Source organism: Anas acuta, chromosome 3 (assembly GCF_963932015.1).
Source record: "Anas acuta chromosome 3, bAnaAcu1.1, whole genome shotgun sequence".
NCBI classification, from domain to species: Eukaryota; Metazoa; Chordata; class Aves; order Anseriformes; family Anatidae; genus Anas; species Anas acuta.
The window spans coordinates 33,716,266-33,729,446 of NC_088981.1; the positions used below are offsets into that span (position 1 = coordinate 33,716,266).

The window sequence follows — 13,181 nt, forward strand, 5'->3', positions numbered from 1 at the left end:
CACCAAGCTCTAGAGACACTTTCTGTCTTGAAGATGTTGTGCTGGGTGAAACTCGAATGCCTGGACCAGGCCAGTGGCTGAATGCTGGCAAGAACCACACAAAGATGATTTGGGAGCTGTAGGAGTGAAGGAGGGACAACCTCTCTGACCTTTTTGCCTTTGCTCTGGCTGTGGCACCTCCTGGCCATCCTGTTCCCTGAGGGACTGAAACTGCTGGGAAAAGCAGGTGGACAAAGGAGAATCAGCTTTCACCCAATTGCCTCTGCCCTAGAGCACCGGGAAAACTCAGGTTAGGGTTTCTGGGACGTTGAAAGAAGGGAGTTTCCCATCCCAGCAAGGGTGAGAGGACACAGGGTTTACAGCAGGTAGCCTCCAGCCCAAAAGGACACTGTGTCTGAGGTTTCTGCTGCATTAAAGAGATGTGCAACGTGCAAACACATTGGCCACTTTGCAATAATATCCTCTCACCACAGAGTTACTGTCAGCGGGTGACACAGCATTGGGGGTGAAAGAAAGGACCACATGAATGTCAGTGGTGTGGGACCAGGAGACCCCATTAACTCTCTCCTCTCCTGTATTCCTACTTCAAAACAAACTGACCATTGGTTTCAGGCACATCCTACAAAAAACAGCTTTCCCAGTTCCAACCCGTGGTCTCATTATTCAAAAATTGATTGCTCCTCACCACCACACATTCCCCTTCAAAGAGGATGATCAGACATAGTTAAGCAGCTATTTAAGAACTGCACATTTTCCAGACAAAAAAAAAAAAAAAGTAAAAACAGCTAAATGGAGTGAGTGGGTTAGAATTGGTCCAGGATGCTGGTACCCTTTGTCCTAGGGAGAAAAGCAGTGGCATTTGCCAGGGATTAAAGAAATCACTAGCTGTACAATTCCTCCAGGTCTTGCTGACTCTTTTGTTTAGCATGGACTCAAAGGGCAGAGCGAGGCTCTCTCCCGCAAACGTAAACACGCCAAAATACCAGCGCCATTTCCTGCAGCAGCTACGTTTCCCACAGTGGGGTTCTGATGCAGATTGCTACTGATTGCTTTGTAGGACAGGCCAGAAGCAGAGCCCTGAATGATGCCACGTGCTTGCCCTCTTGCTATACCTTCCTTCTGCTGAGACTGGTCACATCTCCCTCCAGCTGCCTTGGCCTATGTATCCCAAGCAGGGAGATTGCTGTCGCTGGTTGAAGTAGTCAAAACCCACAGCACTGGGCTCTTTCTCAGAGCAAAACCTGACCACAGCAACCCAAGGGATGAGCAAGAGCCAGGAGTGACCCTTCTTGAGCTCCCAGGCACAGAGCTGCTCATACCAGGTTGTGCTTCCCAGAAGACTTCTTTGGTTGGGAACGTTCCTTCAAGGCTTGCTTTGCACTCACTATTTCCTAGCTCATATTTGACTAGTTAAAAGTTTTATCAGCCAGGGCCATAAATTACAGTGACAGCTTCTAGGGAAACTCGGCCCTTTCGTCTCCTGCTCATTTCCTCCCTATCCCCCACCATTGATCAAACCTGCAGTTTGAGACTTTTCAAAAGCAGAAACAAAGAGAACTCCAACCCTGTCTAATTGAGACCTGGGTAAAGTTAAAAAGCAGCCACCATGCATGTATTTGCTACAATTAAATTGGCTCCTTGATATTTCTGATAATTCCTTTTTCTTGTTTCCTTTTTTCTTTTCTTTTATTTATTTTTTTTTAAAGCAGCTTTATGATTAATGGCTGCTGTGATGTGCTGACATTTCAGCTTTTCACATACCCCACGCCCCTGTTAAATGGCGGGGTCTCAAGCTCCTGTTTGCAAGGAGTGGGACGACCACAAGTTGTACTATTAATCAATGGGGTAATGCAGCCAGAGAGCTTGGAGCTTGGCTTCTGGAAAACATGATACCCCCCTGGGAACCTCGTAAATGTTCGTATCAGATGAGCTTTGTACCTGAGAGCAAAGCAGGCTGGCTGAGTAGAGGGCTCGAGGCGGTATCAGTGTACTCTTTGAAGGTCATTAATTTGTGTCTGATGAGGAAGAAAAAAAGCAGTGAAAGCCAATGCTTTTCCAATGTGTGGATCGAGGGCTCTAACAGGCCATGAAGAGCTGATGCTGGAGAGAGAGCAGGAGTTGTGTTTCAAGCCATTAAGCCCTGGCCTGACTTCCAATGTCAAAAAGGAGATGGATGATGGTGCTGAGAGCACAGTTTCCTTGCACGGGAGTTTGGAGACCACACAGTAAAATTTGAACTGGAAAGAGTGTGAGGAATATCATGCTGGGGGCTGCTTCTGTAATAACAAGTTTCAGACACTGTAAATGTCTCTGATCCTAAAGGGGCTTTAGCAAACTTGGGCACAGTTCTCACTGTGTTGAAAATTGACATAGAGCTGCTCCTGGAGGAGCCAGTCCCAGCGGTGCAAGACAGCACTGCATGAGGGGTGCCAGCCTGGGGCTGCAAGCTGGGACCCTTCCATTTAAAGAAAGGATTCATGTCAGAAGTCAAAGAACTTAGGTAATGTTTAATCATGTCCCTGTGATGCAGGGAAATCATGGTTTCTGGCTAAAAAGCCTCAGATTTCCACAGGCAGATTTTCTGGCCAGATCTCTGCTAGGTCAGTCGTTGTGTGGCTGGGGAGACCAGAGGGGCTCACAGCCCCAGGTGGGCAACAGCTCTGCTTTTGGGCACAAGCAGAGAAAAGCATAGCCGAGGAACGGGCGATCAGGATTCTCCCTTGGCTCAGCATTTGTGCCAGCCCAGCATTATGCATGTGAAGAAGTGGCCTACTTTAACAAAGCATCGAGCCCCCCTTCATCTGAATGGGAGCAGAACCAGCTCCCTTGCGGCTGGAGGGGTGGTTACATGATAACGGTGTGTTCAGCAGCAAACCAAAAGATACCCGTACAAAATAATACTTCCAGGAAAGGGCTGAAGAAGCTAAGCTTGATCTTAACAATGCACAGCACAGCCCTAAAATTGGTGTTATTGGGACAACTGAGGGGGCTGCAAAATGTGGTATGAGGGCAGGAATTTCTTAAGTCAGCTTTGTGAGCAAAGGAAAATTATTGTGTAATTACACCCTGCCAGTAATCACAACAGCAGCAGGTCTTGGTGTCTCCAGATTTCTGTTTCTCCCTCAGTGGGTGTAGTTATAGGAAAAGTAATGCAGACAACCCCAACTACCCCATGCAAAATAACAGCAGTGGAAACAACAGCTGAAAGCTTTGTCTGCTGTGGCAGTATGGGTCTTGTAAATGATGTTCCCAATCCTAAGAACAGAAAAGTCTTCTCCAGGAGGTCAGGACACCTACAGTCACTGTGTTGCCTAACTAGCATGGAGAAAGGAAAAGTCGTGCTTACTGTTTGGGAAGACTCGTAGAGCAGCAGCCATCGGTGCAAGCAGCACTGGTAATTAGCTATTGCAGAGAGTGCCCTGGTTCTGCTCCATGACAGTGATTATCCCACGCTGGCTGAGAGGCAAGCAAAGAGCAGCAAAGCCAAGATGAGAGCCTCGCAGCCTATTCCACTTTGCTGCCTCTCTTTCTGGAGCACCAGCAGAGGCATACAGAGGAAGTGTAATTGCCCTTTTTCAGGCAAGTTGGGCCCAAAACCGCTGTCTTTCCTGATGCTCTGCCTGACCCGGTGCTGAGAGATACCAATTCCAAACAATCTCCAGGCTATCTAGAAGGAGGGATGTGCATCAAGAATTGTCCCTGAACCAGAGCAGGTCCCAAAACACCCACAGAGCTTGGGAGGCCCATGAGAAAAGGATTTAATGAGGCTTTGGCACAGAATTCAGGGCCAAGAGCATCAGAGGGGAGACACCATAGGGACACATTGGCACAGCTCGCTTTGCCTGGGAAGTTTCTGGTATGAATGGGCTTGAATAATATGTTGGGCACATGTCTATCAGGAGAGACTGGCCCTGACTAACTCTGCTGGTGTATGAGGATGGACCATCAGATCTCATAAGGTCCTTTTTACTGCCATTTTTCTGCCATTGCTGTGAAACCGGCTTCTTTGTGACTAAAACAAAGCATCACCTTAATTTTTCAAAAACCATAAAACAGGCTTAAGCAGAGCAAATAGATTTAGATATAAAACCCAAGGGACTGGCAGCTCTACTGGAGACCATAGCTTTATCCAGAAACCCCAGCCACTTCCTCCCCTGCTGAATAATTCAGAGCTTCATTTTCTTATCTGCTTTAATCTGGGTTTGTACAAACCAGCCCTGCTGTTAAGTAACATGAGCGAGATAAAGAACAACAAGACGTCGCTGTGCAGGGGGAGCCTCAGCAGGCAACACACATCTCCTCTTTGCGCTGCCACACTCTGCGAGAGAGGAGCTGGCATCTCCACTCCACTCTGGCCCACTTGTTTTCCTCCATCTTCTCTCCAAGCTCCTTTCCCCACAAGGATTCAGTAGGTGCCTGCCTGGACTGGCCTCTACCTGGAGCAGGGAAAGCCAAGCAGCACTAGGGAAAAAAAAAAAAAAGGCCCCCAAGCTCTGTAATAGACTTTTCATGACATTTACTAAATCTTTTAGAAGTTTTCCTTCTTTCTGCACTAAATATCGGTTGCTTAAGATAATCTGCAAACCTGTAGAACGGCCATTAGGAGCTCCCTGGTGACTAGGTTAATTCACAGTAAATTACAGTCACTGCCAAGGAGATTGCAGGGAGGTTAGGAGGAGATTGGAAGCGGCAGGCAGTAAAGCACTGTAGCATTTACCAAAAAAAAAAAAAAAAAAAAAAAAAAGAACAATAATCAAAACTCTCCCTTGTAAGGAAGGTACAAGAAAGCCAGACACTGAATGCATGTTGGGATATAGAGATGCTGGTAAATACTGATATCGACCCTGGGCAAGTTCTTTGAGTGACAGACCAGCAGCTGCCATGCCTGGGAAATGTGAGGAACAGCCACAGAGAGACTACCCCTTTCCTGACTTTTTTATTTTAAATGAGGTAGCACCCAGTAGTGCCAGGCAAGAACCAGAACCTCAGCTGCACCGGGCACTGTACACATGGGAAGATGTTCTTCAGACAAACAACCTTTTCCACCTTCCCTTCCCCTTACCATCCTTCCATCTTTTCCCTTTTCACTGCTTAAATGGTGGCAGTGACCTTTCTCCAACCCCAGTGAATCCTAGAATCATTAAGGTTGGAAAAGACCTCCAAGATCATCTGGTCCAACCATCCCCCTACCACCAATGACACCCACTTGTGTTGCTGTGAGTACATGGGCTATTTAATAGCCCCGTTTGCTACTGCACTGAGTACACCACAGCTTAGAGGCAGGTCCTCTAAGTTCCTGATCCTGGCAACAACAATGTATTTTTAAGTATAAAACAGCACGTTCCCTGTGCAAGTCACAGCTCACAGAGTACACTTTACCTTCTTTCTTCTAACTCAGTTCAGAGCCCAAATCTTTCTCATCCATTTGGCTACCTTGATGTTGAGATTAAATACATTTCCATAATCATACCTCAGAGGGGAAAAAAACACAATCCGGGCATCCTCCATATTACACAAAAAGTTATTTGAGCCACATGCAACACTTAAGCTCTGTGACAAAATTGTGCCTGGAGAGCTTCTTGGAAGATGCCAAACAGGGGTCTCCACTGTAGGACCATTCCCAGGACCACCACCTTACCGTGCCTTCTCTTCAGCCTCCCACCCAAGATCCATTTCCCTTCCCTTGATATTTCCAAGGTGTCTTGCTCCAGCTGCTGCTCCAGCTGCCAGTCAACATTCAGATCCCTCCAATACTTTGGCCGTGGCTTCCTTGCTTACAAAGCCCTGGTATTCAACACAGTCATGTTAAGTTGGTAGTAGGCCATCCTCCACAGTGCTATGGTCTCCTGCACAATTCACCTGGATTCATACCTCTGCCATCTACCCCAGGAAGATGTACCAGGCAGCTGCTTTAGAAAGAATTTAGAAAATTCCCTGACCGCAGACAACAACTTCTTCTCTAAAATGGACACCAGGCAGAGGCCCTGGAACTGCAGACATCCACTCTTCACTCTCTCCCTTCACTCCCTCTCTCTTCAACAGCGTCTGGTTCTTTGATGACGAACTTTCATTTCTGCTGCTCCTAAAATTTAACTGCACCAAAAACTAATTTGTGCCTTTTTGTTCTCTTCCTGAAAATATACATATTAACCTATCGGAAAAGCTTCCTTTCTGCTGCCAACCGGTATCAACAGTCAATCAGAATCTGTCAACATAGCAATTTTATCATCTCAAACTCTGGTAGCAATGCAGTCGTCATGGGAACCAAAATAGTAACTATGGAATAGCTGCCTTAGTAACAACAACAACAAAAAATGTGTTGGCATAAAATTGCATTTGTAGTAAATTTCAGTTAACACTTCAGAAATTAAACAGTCGCTGTGTGAATCCTGGAGACTGTAAATTCAAGGGCCCTCTCCAGGGGAACGGTGGCTTTCAGAGTTCCCTGAGATCTAATCTTGCTGCTGGTCCATTGTGCTGCGAGTTGAAAGAGGAGGAACAGAGAGAAATGGGTCTTTTTTTTTGATATGGACATCTGTGTAACATGAGATTAAGGATGCAGCAGCTTTATCCTGCTTGAAGAGGCAACCTGCATCTCTTATGTAGAGTTAAATTTGTGATGCTGGGGAGAACTGCTAACTACAGAGACTTTAAAGGCAGCCTGCTTTAGTCTGTGTGAAGATCCGAAAGAACATGACCATGGGCAAATAGCAGGAAGAGAAACATGAAAACTGCTGTACCAGAACAGACCCATGGCCCAATGCTCTGGGGTGTATCAACATTTCAAAGTGAAATGCATATTCTCCAAATGCTTTTGGTCACATATGCATAGATATTCATCTTTGCAGGGTGGTGGGTCATTCCTCTAGCCCATTTGATGCTCACGCTGTATTCCCAAAAGCAAGAGAACAGAAAGGCAGGTTATGTCTGAGAAGAGCACTTGCTGAGTTTTTCTTTTCAGTGTAGGTTTAATACACTTGGTGCTTTTATCCCCTCCAGACCTCTGGTTTCTGTCCTGTAACACCTTTGGAAATGGAAAAAGTCAATCCTAGTTTTATTTTGTATGTGGCCTCTGAAGATTCTGCCAGATCTCTTTGCATTGCATAGATGACCAGGACTCTTTTAACAGCGAAGATGAATAGCTAATTTCCAGGACTGCTTTTTAAATTATTTGTCAAGGAGCTGAACATCAAGACCACCCAGAACAGCAGGTTCAAATCCCTGCATTGTCTTCTCTTCCCTGTATCTGCTAATGGATAAGTCGTATTCTCTGCCACTGAAGACATTCTGGACAGTTGAGGGATGAGGGTCATAAGAGTCCTCAAAAGAGTCAAGAAGTTCCTTATGAATGGTTTCAAGGTCCTTTTTGAAATTAAAACACCATTTGATGCAGTTTGCCAACATCACCAAATAAATAGAAACCACATCTGGCACTAGAAGTGTTGAGCCATAGGAGGTTGGAGGCTGGAGAAGAGGCAGGGAAGTATCACTAGCTGCTTACACCAATTTTATGTTCTTCAGAAGTCCAACTTTTGTTTCTTGACAGAGAAAAGATACTATGCTATATAGATCTTTGGACAGGCAGTTTACGTTTTTTAATACTCTTGCATTCACATGACTAGTTTGTTATTGGCCTCCATCCAAGGAACAGTTTTATTTAATCTGTGCTGTATTAAAATTGTAAAACCATTCTGATAAAATGGGAGGGATAGCTAGTTAATATTAATGTTTGTCTGCCTAGAATAAGAGGTAGTTTAAAAGTTTGTATAATTGATGCATCACAAGATTACAATCCGTTTGCTTTAGCTCCAAGACTTGTTCTTCGGAACAAGGCCATTGAGATTGCTGACTTGCAACAAGGGTCAGTGACCCAACCATCAACCTCCTGCTCCAGCAGACGATGGTCTCAAACAAAACACAACCATTTAGAATGGTATAAGTGGAGTACACAACTTAAGTGACCTTTTAACCAGATGAGGTTGTCCTAGTGACTAGTTACCTGGAGAGAGCACGTCCAGAGGAGAGAAATGGTCAGAAAGGTCAAGAAAACTTTCCACTCGTCACTGTTCTGATATCTTTTTGAAGCCTAAAGATGTGAGGGTGCCTTGAGATGCTCCAGAGAAATCAATAAGAAAATCTGCTGGAGCAGTAACAAAATCTGTGTCATGTAAAGTGAATTTAGACCTAAGGTTTAATGTCTTTATCTTAAAGGGCATCTCTCTACATTCTTCCCAGCACTGTGATAATACAGTGAAGAATGGTCAGAAAAGGTGTTTCTCAAGAAGAGATGTGAGTGCTGGAGGGTTTGGAGGATTAACCTTTCAGTTCTGGACACCAGGGCTCAAATACTGGCTTTGGCATTAGAAGTGGCTACGAGTAAGTAAGGTCTGTAACATTACCAGCATGGACAGAGCTGATGAGGTTACAAAACAGTTTGTGTGATTAGCCAGGAGCCACAGCAGAATCAGTGACAGAAGTGAAAACAGATTAGAAACGATGCAGCTTTGAAGACAGGAATGGGGACATTGGGTAGAGAATAAGGTTAGTTTTCTCAGAGGTGTTCCTGTATAAATAAACAGGAGAGAGGGGATGGGGTTGAGGTGGTAAAGCTGATCCCAAAGTAAAACTGAATGTGAGAGAAGGATTGGCCTTGGGGGCAGTAGCAGGCCTAGGAGGCATTAGCAGGCCTAGAGTGTCCCCATGTAAGATAAGTTTATAACCATTATTTCTTTATTTGACACTTTTACCAGTCTCTCTCTGTCACTTGTCCCTACTCCCTATCATCCTCACATACGGAAACATTTTTTCAAGCAAAGGTGGGGGTGAGGTGAGACACCTTCCCAAACATACCATTCAGGAGAGTGGAACACTAACCAGGGGGGTTGTATGAAACCTTCAAGGACTATTCAGCTTCAGTGACTGTTTGCCAATCTTATTGTGCTTTCCTGTGTACATGAACCATGCCCCTACAACCCCTGAAAGACGACTGCTACCATTCTCACTTCCAAAATGTAAAAGAGAATCACGACTCCTTGTTGTGTCAGGGAGTTCAGGGTTGCCCCTGGTGTTAAGGGAGCCTCGCTACTGCCTACACTGCTCACATCTAATCCTTGAAGGTTTCTATATCCCCTATACACCTCAATTAAAAGGTTTTATAGAGTGATTTAACTCCAAGCAAAAAGAAGTGGAATACTCCGTAACCCCACTAAAATCTACCAGGATGAAGCAGGCTTCAGGAAGGGCAAATTAAGAAAACAAAATTGGAGCTATTTTAGGAGACAAATGGTACGTGTGCACAACAACCAGTTTGTCACTGGTCCTCAGTGCTACCCCTGGCTCAGGAGGTCCTCTAGCTGCAGAGCACAGGCAACTGAAGACAGAGCACCAGGGAACATCATCACCTAATGGTTTATTGCTGATACTCTTCTCCGGGCATCAGCTATTGTCATATACTGGATTCTGAGTGAAGTGGCTCTAGGGTCACACACAGAGCAGCTGTTTGGGTGGTGGTCGCATCCTGAATTCCTGGAAGACAGCACTGACTACATGAGCTAGAAAGGAAATATCTCAGTCCAAGATGAAATGCTGTAAGTAGTTTGTACTGACTGCTGTCTAAAAGTGTGGGTTTACCTTTGACATTTCCAAGAAAATGATGCTGAAACCAGGTCTGCAACTGCTTACTTACATTTGCAGTTACAGAACATGTGATTTTTGATGAAAACTGACCAATTGGTGGCAATTTTCCCTTATTTCAAAGTAAGAAACCAAACTGGGAAGGCATCTCTAAAGCACTCTACATGGCTATGAACAATAATCCCTGTGATGCAGCAGCACTCAGGTGAGGGAGAGGGCATGAATCCCCATCTCAGCCACGCACCCATCCCAGCAAAGGCACAGACCCCAGCTCCAGTTGGGTGACAAGCTGTCTGAAAGCCACAGTGAGAGGAAACCCAGGCCTGAAATGGTCTCCCTGCCTCGCTTTGTGCAGCACCATACTTATCATTTGATGCAATTATGTCATTAACTAATTTGCAAATTTGCATAGAACCATTAATTTAATCTTTAAATAAATAGTATGGATTTAGCGCTGGTGAAAGCGATCCAGATTAACTGCTCCATGAATGAAGCCCCCTGCTTATCTGTGAGACAGCAGCAGGACAAGCTTTATCCACACACTGCCCTGCCAGCAGACTGCAACGCTGATTTGACAGATACACGCACAGCTTCATCTGAGGACTTTGAGGAAGGAGCTCAGCTCCACGGCTCAGGCACCTCACCATCTCTCTTGGGCCAATTAGTGCACATAAAGGCAGAAAGTTTGCAAGGAGGGCGGCTGGAACCGAGCCTCACTGCTTGAATTTCAAGATCGTCGGAATTAAAGTGATGAGCAAGTTGTCACAGGGAGCCAGAAATGGCCCCTCTAAAACACAAGCCCTACACAGCTGTGAAAAGCCACTGCAGAATAACGCTTTCACACATCCTCCCGCTGCCTTATTGTCCTATGCCACCCACCTCACCGGAGCTATTTATACCCTGCTCCACACAAGATGCTCACACCTCCCTAGAGACAGGGAAGACAGACAAGGCATCTGATGGGTGCATTATGACAGCTCAACTGATCGGATTACCCTGGCTGCTGGGGAGCTGCCCCCGCAGCCACTGCTCTCTTGCCAGTTGCACAGAGGCAGCAGTTGGGTTGAGGAGGGGCAGAAGATCCATAGATAGCTGCCTGCTGGCGGATGGATTCCCTCATCTACATGTAATAGCTGGGTGGACTGACAACTAACAGCCCTTCTCCTTTCAGCTGGAAAAAACACAGGGCACGAGGAGGAGGATCCATGCTCTTGCTCCAGTGCATTCACGAAATTCCAGGGCAGCGACATAACCATGACAACTACTGCTCTGCAATCACAGCCGTGAGGACTAGGAGACAGCTGTGGCCAGCCATGAGGAATGGCAGACAAAACCAGAGGAAGAAAATTGACAGGAAGGGAGTGAACTCACAGCATGTGCTGTGAAAGCAGACCTGGCTTCCTTGCACCGCTGCCGAGGAGGCGCGCTCAGTGGCGGGGCACACCTGGACCAGCCAGTTGGCTCTCGGCTGCACTTGTTATTCTCTGCGACCTTTCAACATGACTCTTGACAGAAAAATTACCAAATGCAATGCACTTGTGACTTAGTTAATTTGCACCTGCATCTAATTTCAGACTTGCTAGAATAAAGAGCGGTTCCATAATCAAAACAGGAGGGAAAAAAAAATAATAAATAAAGTCAGGTCTGCTACACACCAGCATCCGTGGTGGAAACTGTCCCTGCTACATGCAGAGCCTGGTGCAGGAGCTTTGCACTGCTGGCAGACATGGCAAAGAAGGGATGAGGTGAGACCCTGGGACTCGGGCACGGCCTCCTGGGGGCTCACGGTGGTCACTGTTGGTGCCACGTTCCTCCCTGGTTTCTGAGGTAGAAATTGCTTTGGACTTCTGAATACCTCTGCATTTTCTTTTGGGGACATTGTTGTGAGTGGTTTACAATGGCAAGAAAGTCAAGAACACTTTGGGTTTGGCAGTTCTTGCATGACTCTCAGGCCTCATGGCACCTGCCCCCAGGCCGCTTCTGTGCTGGCCCTGTGGGACCCAGGGCCACCCTCAGCCCACCCAGCCAGCCACCTCTTCTTCAGAGCCTGGGGCAGAACTGTGACAGCAAAAGTGCTCTTTCTGAAGGAAAACAACGAGGATGATCTTTTATTTTCCTCTTATCCAACTTCTGTATCCAGCTCTCCCCGAAGAGGGCCTGTCTACCTTGTGTCCTGCAGTCTCCTCCCTGCACGGACCCTCCTGCAATGTCTCCAGACACCCTTTGCATCTTAATGACCCCATACCACACAGCCTAGCTCCAACCCTGCCCAGAGGCTGTCATATGAGCCCCTGTCATGCTACATGCTGCCAACCCATACCCAGCCTCCTTCTTACAGCCCACCTTCCCTCAATGGCTCCAATGGCTCCGTTGTTCCTTTGTCGCAGTTGCCCAGCTCCCTCCCCAGTGAGAGCAGTGACTAACCCCTGCCACCTCCTCCCTGTGGGCAGCTGGAGGCCATACGGATACACACACAGCATAGAGAAGCCTGCACTTTTCCCCTCTGGACAACCATAAGCCTACAATAAAGCTGCATGGGGAAAGCAAATCAGGACATAAAACATTTTGAGATCTTCAGATGAAAGGGGTTAGTACATCATTAACATCAATTTCTTTGCCTGAGACACATGTTAAGCACAGGACTGGGAATATGTAAGTCTGATGTTTCAACCTTGGCTTTCTCACTGACCCCTCATCTCTAACCCTGGTCATGCATTTTAATACCATTGCCTCCATTTCGTTTCTAAAGGAAGATGATCCTAACTGCCCTGCCTTGCAAGGCTGCTGCAATTGTGTAATTAGGTATGGCCTGTGGGTCACCGTAAATGTAAAGAGCAATATGTAAGCATTATCTATTTATAATAGCTTCAAAATGCAGTGTCCTATGACAGCGGGTGTACCACTGCAATGTGCTCCCAGAGGAAATCAGTCCTTCCACCTCATGGCCTTGCTTCTCTCCACACAAAAGTGCAGTCTTTGGCAGTCTGTGCAGGGAATTTCCACCCATTACACCTGAAGCAATCAAGAAAAAGGAATTTCAGATGCTGTCTCAGGATGTCCTCACACCACAAGTGCATTTATCGTGCTGTTATCCAAAGGGATCTCTCTGCACTAGAATACACTCCCAGGAGGCAGTTGCTCACTCACCGAGGGAGAACTGTGCAAAGCATAACCACTGACCCATGCTGATCTTCCCATCACTGCTGAAATTTCCTACCAGTGATATCCTGCAGCAACGAAGGTTGGAGGAGAAGTCTGGGTGAAGGATATGCACTTCTGTTTTCAAAGTAACAGTTGAAGCAGACTGAGGCAGATCTCACACCAGAATCATGAGAGAGAAAGACTACATGGAGCAAGGCAAACTCAGGGCACTGCCTGGTGTAGAAGACTTTCTTCATATTGCAATTGACTCCAGCAAAGCCTTCGCTTTGGTCAGCTGTTGAACTGTTTCACATTCACGGCGCTTGTGCTGAAATTCTTTCTTTCGTGGTTTCTGTGCCAATTAGCCTTTATGTGATATGCTCTGAGTGTTTACAACAACTTGCACG

At 46.3% G+C, this 13,181-nt stretch overlaps 1 long non-coding RNA gene across 1 annotated transcript; it reads left to right on the forward strand.

The window, feature by feature from the left end:
- The first annotated feature begins 11,258 nt into the window (after nt 1–11,258).
- Nucleotides 11,259–12,974, forward strand: LOC137853795 (uncharacterized). Its single transcript, XR_011094711.1, has 2 exons — nt 11,259–11,378; nt 11,774–12,974. It is a non-coding gene; the product is annotated as an uncharacterized lncRNA (long non-coding RNA).
- Nucleotides 12,975–13,181: the final 207 nt, after the last annotated feature.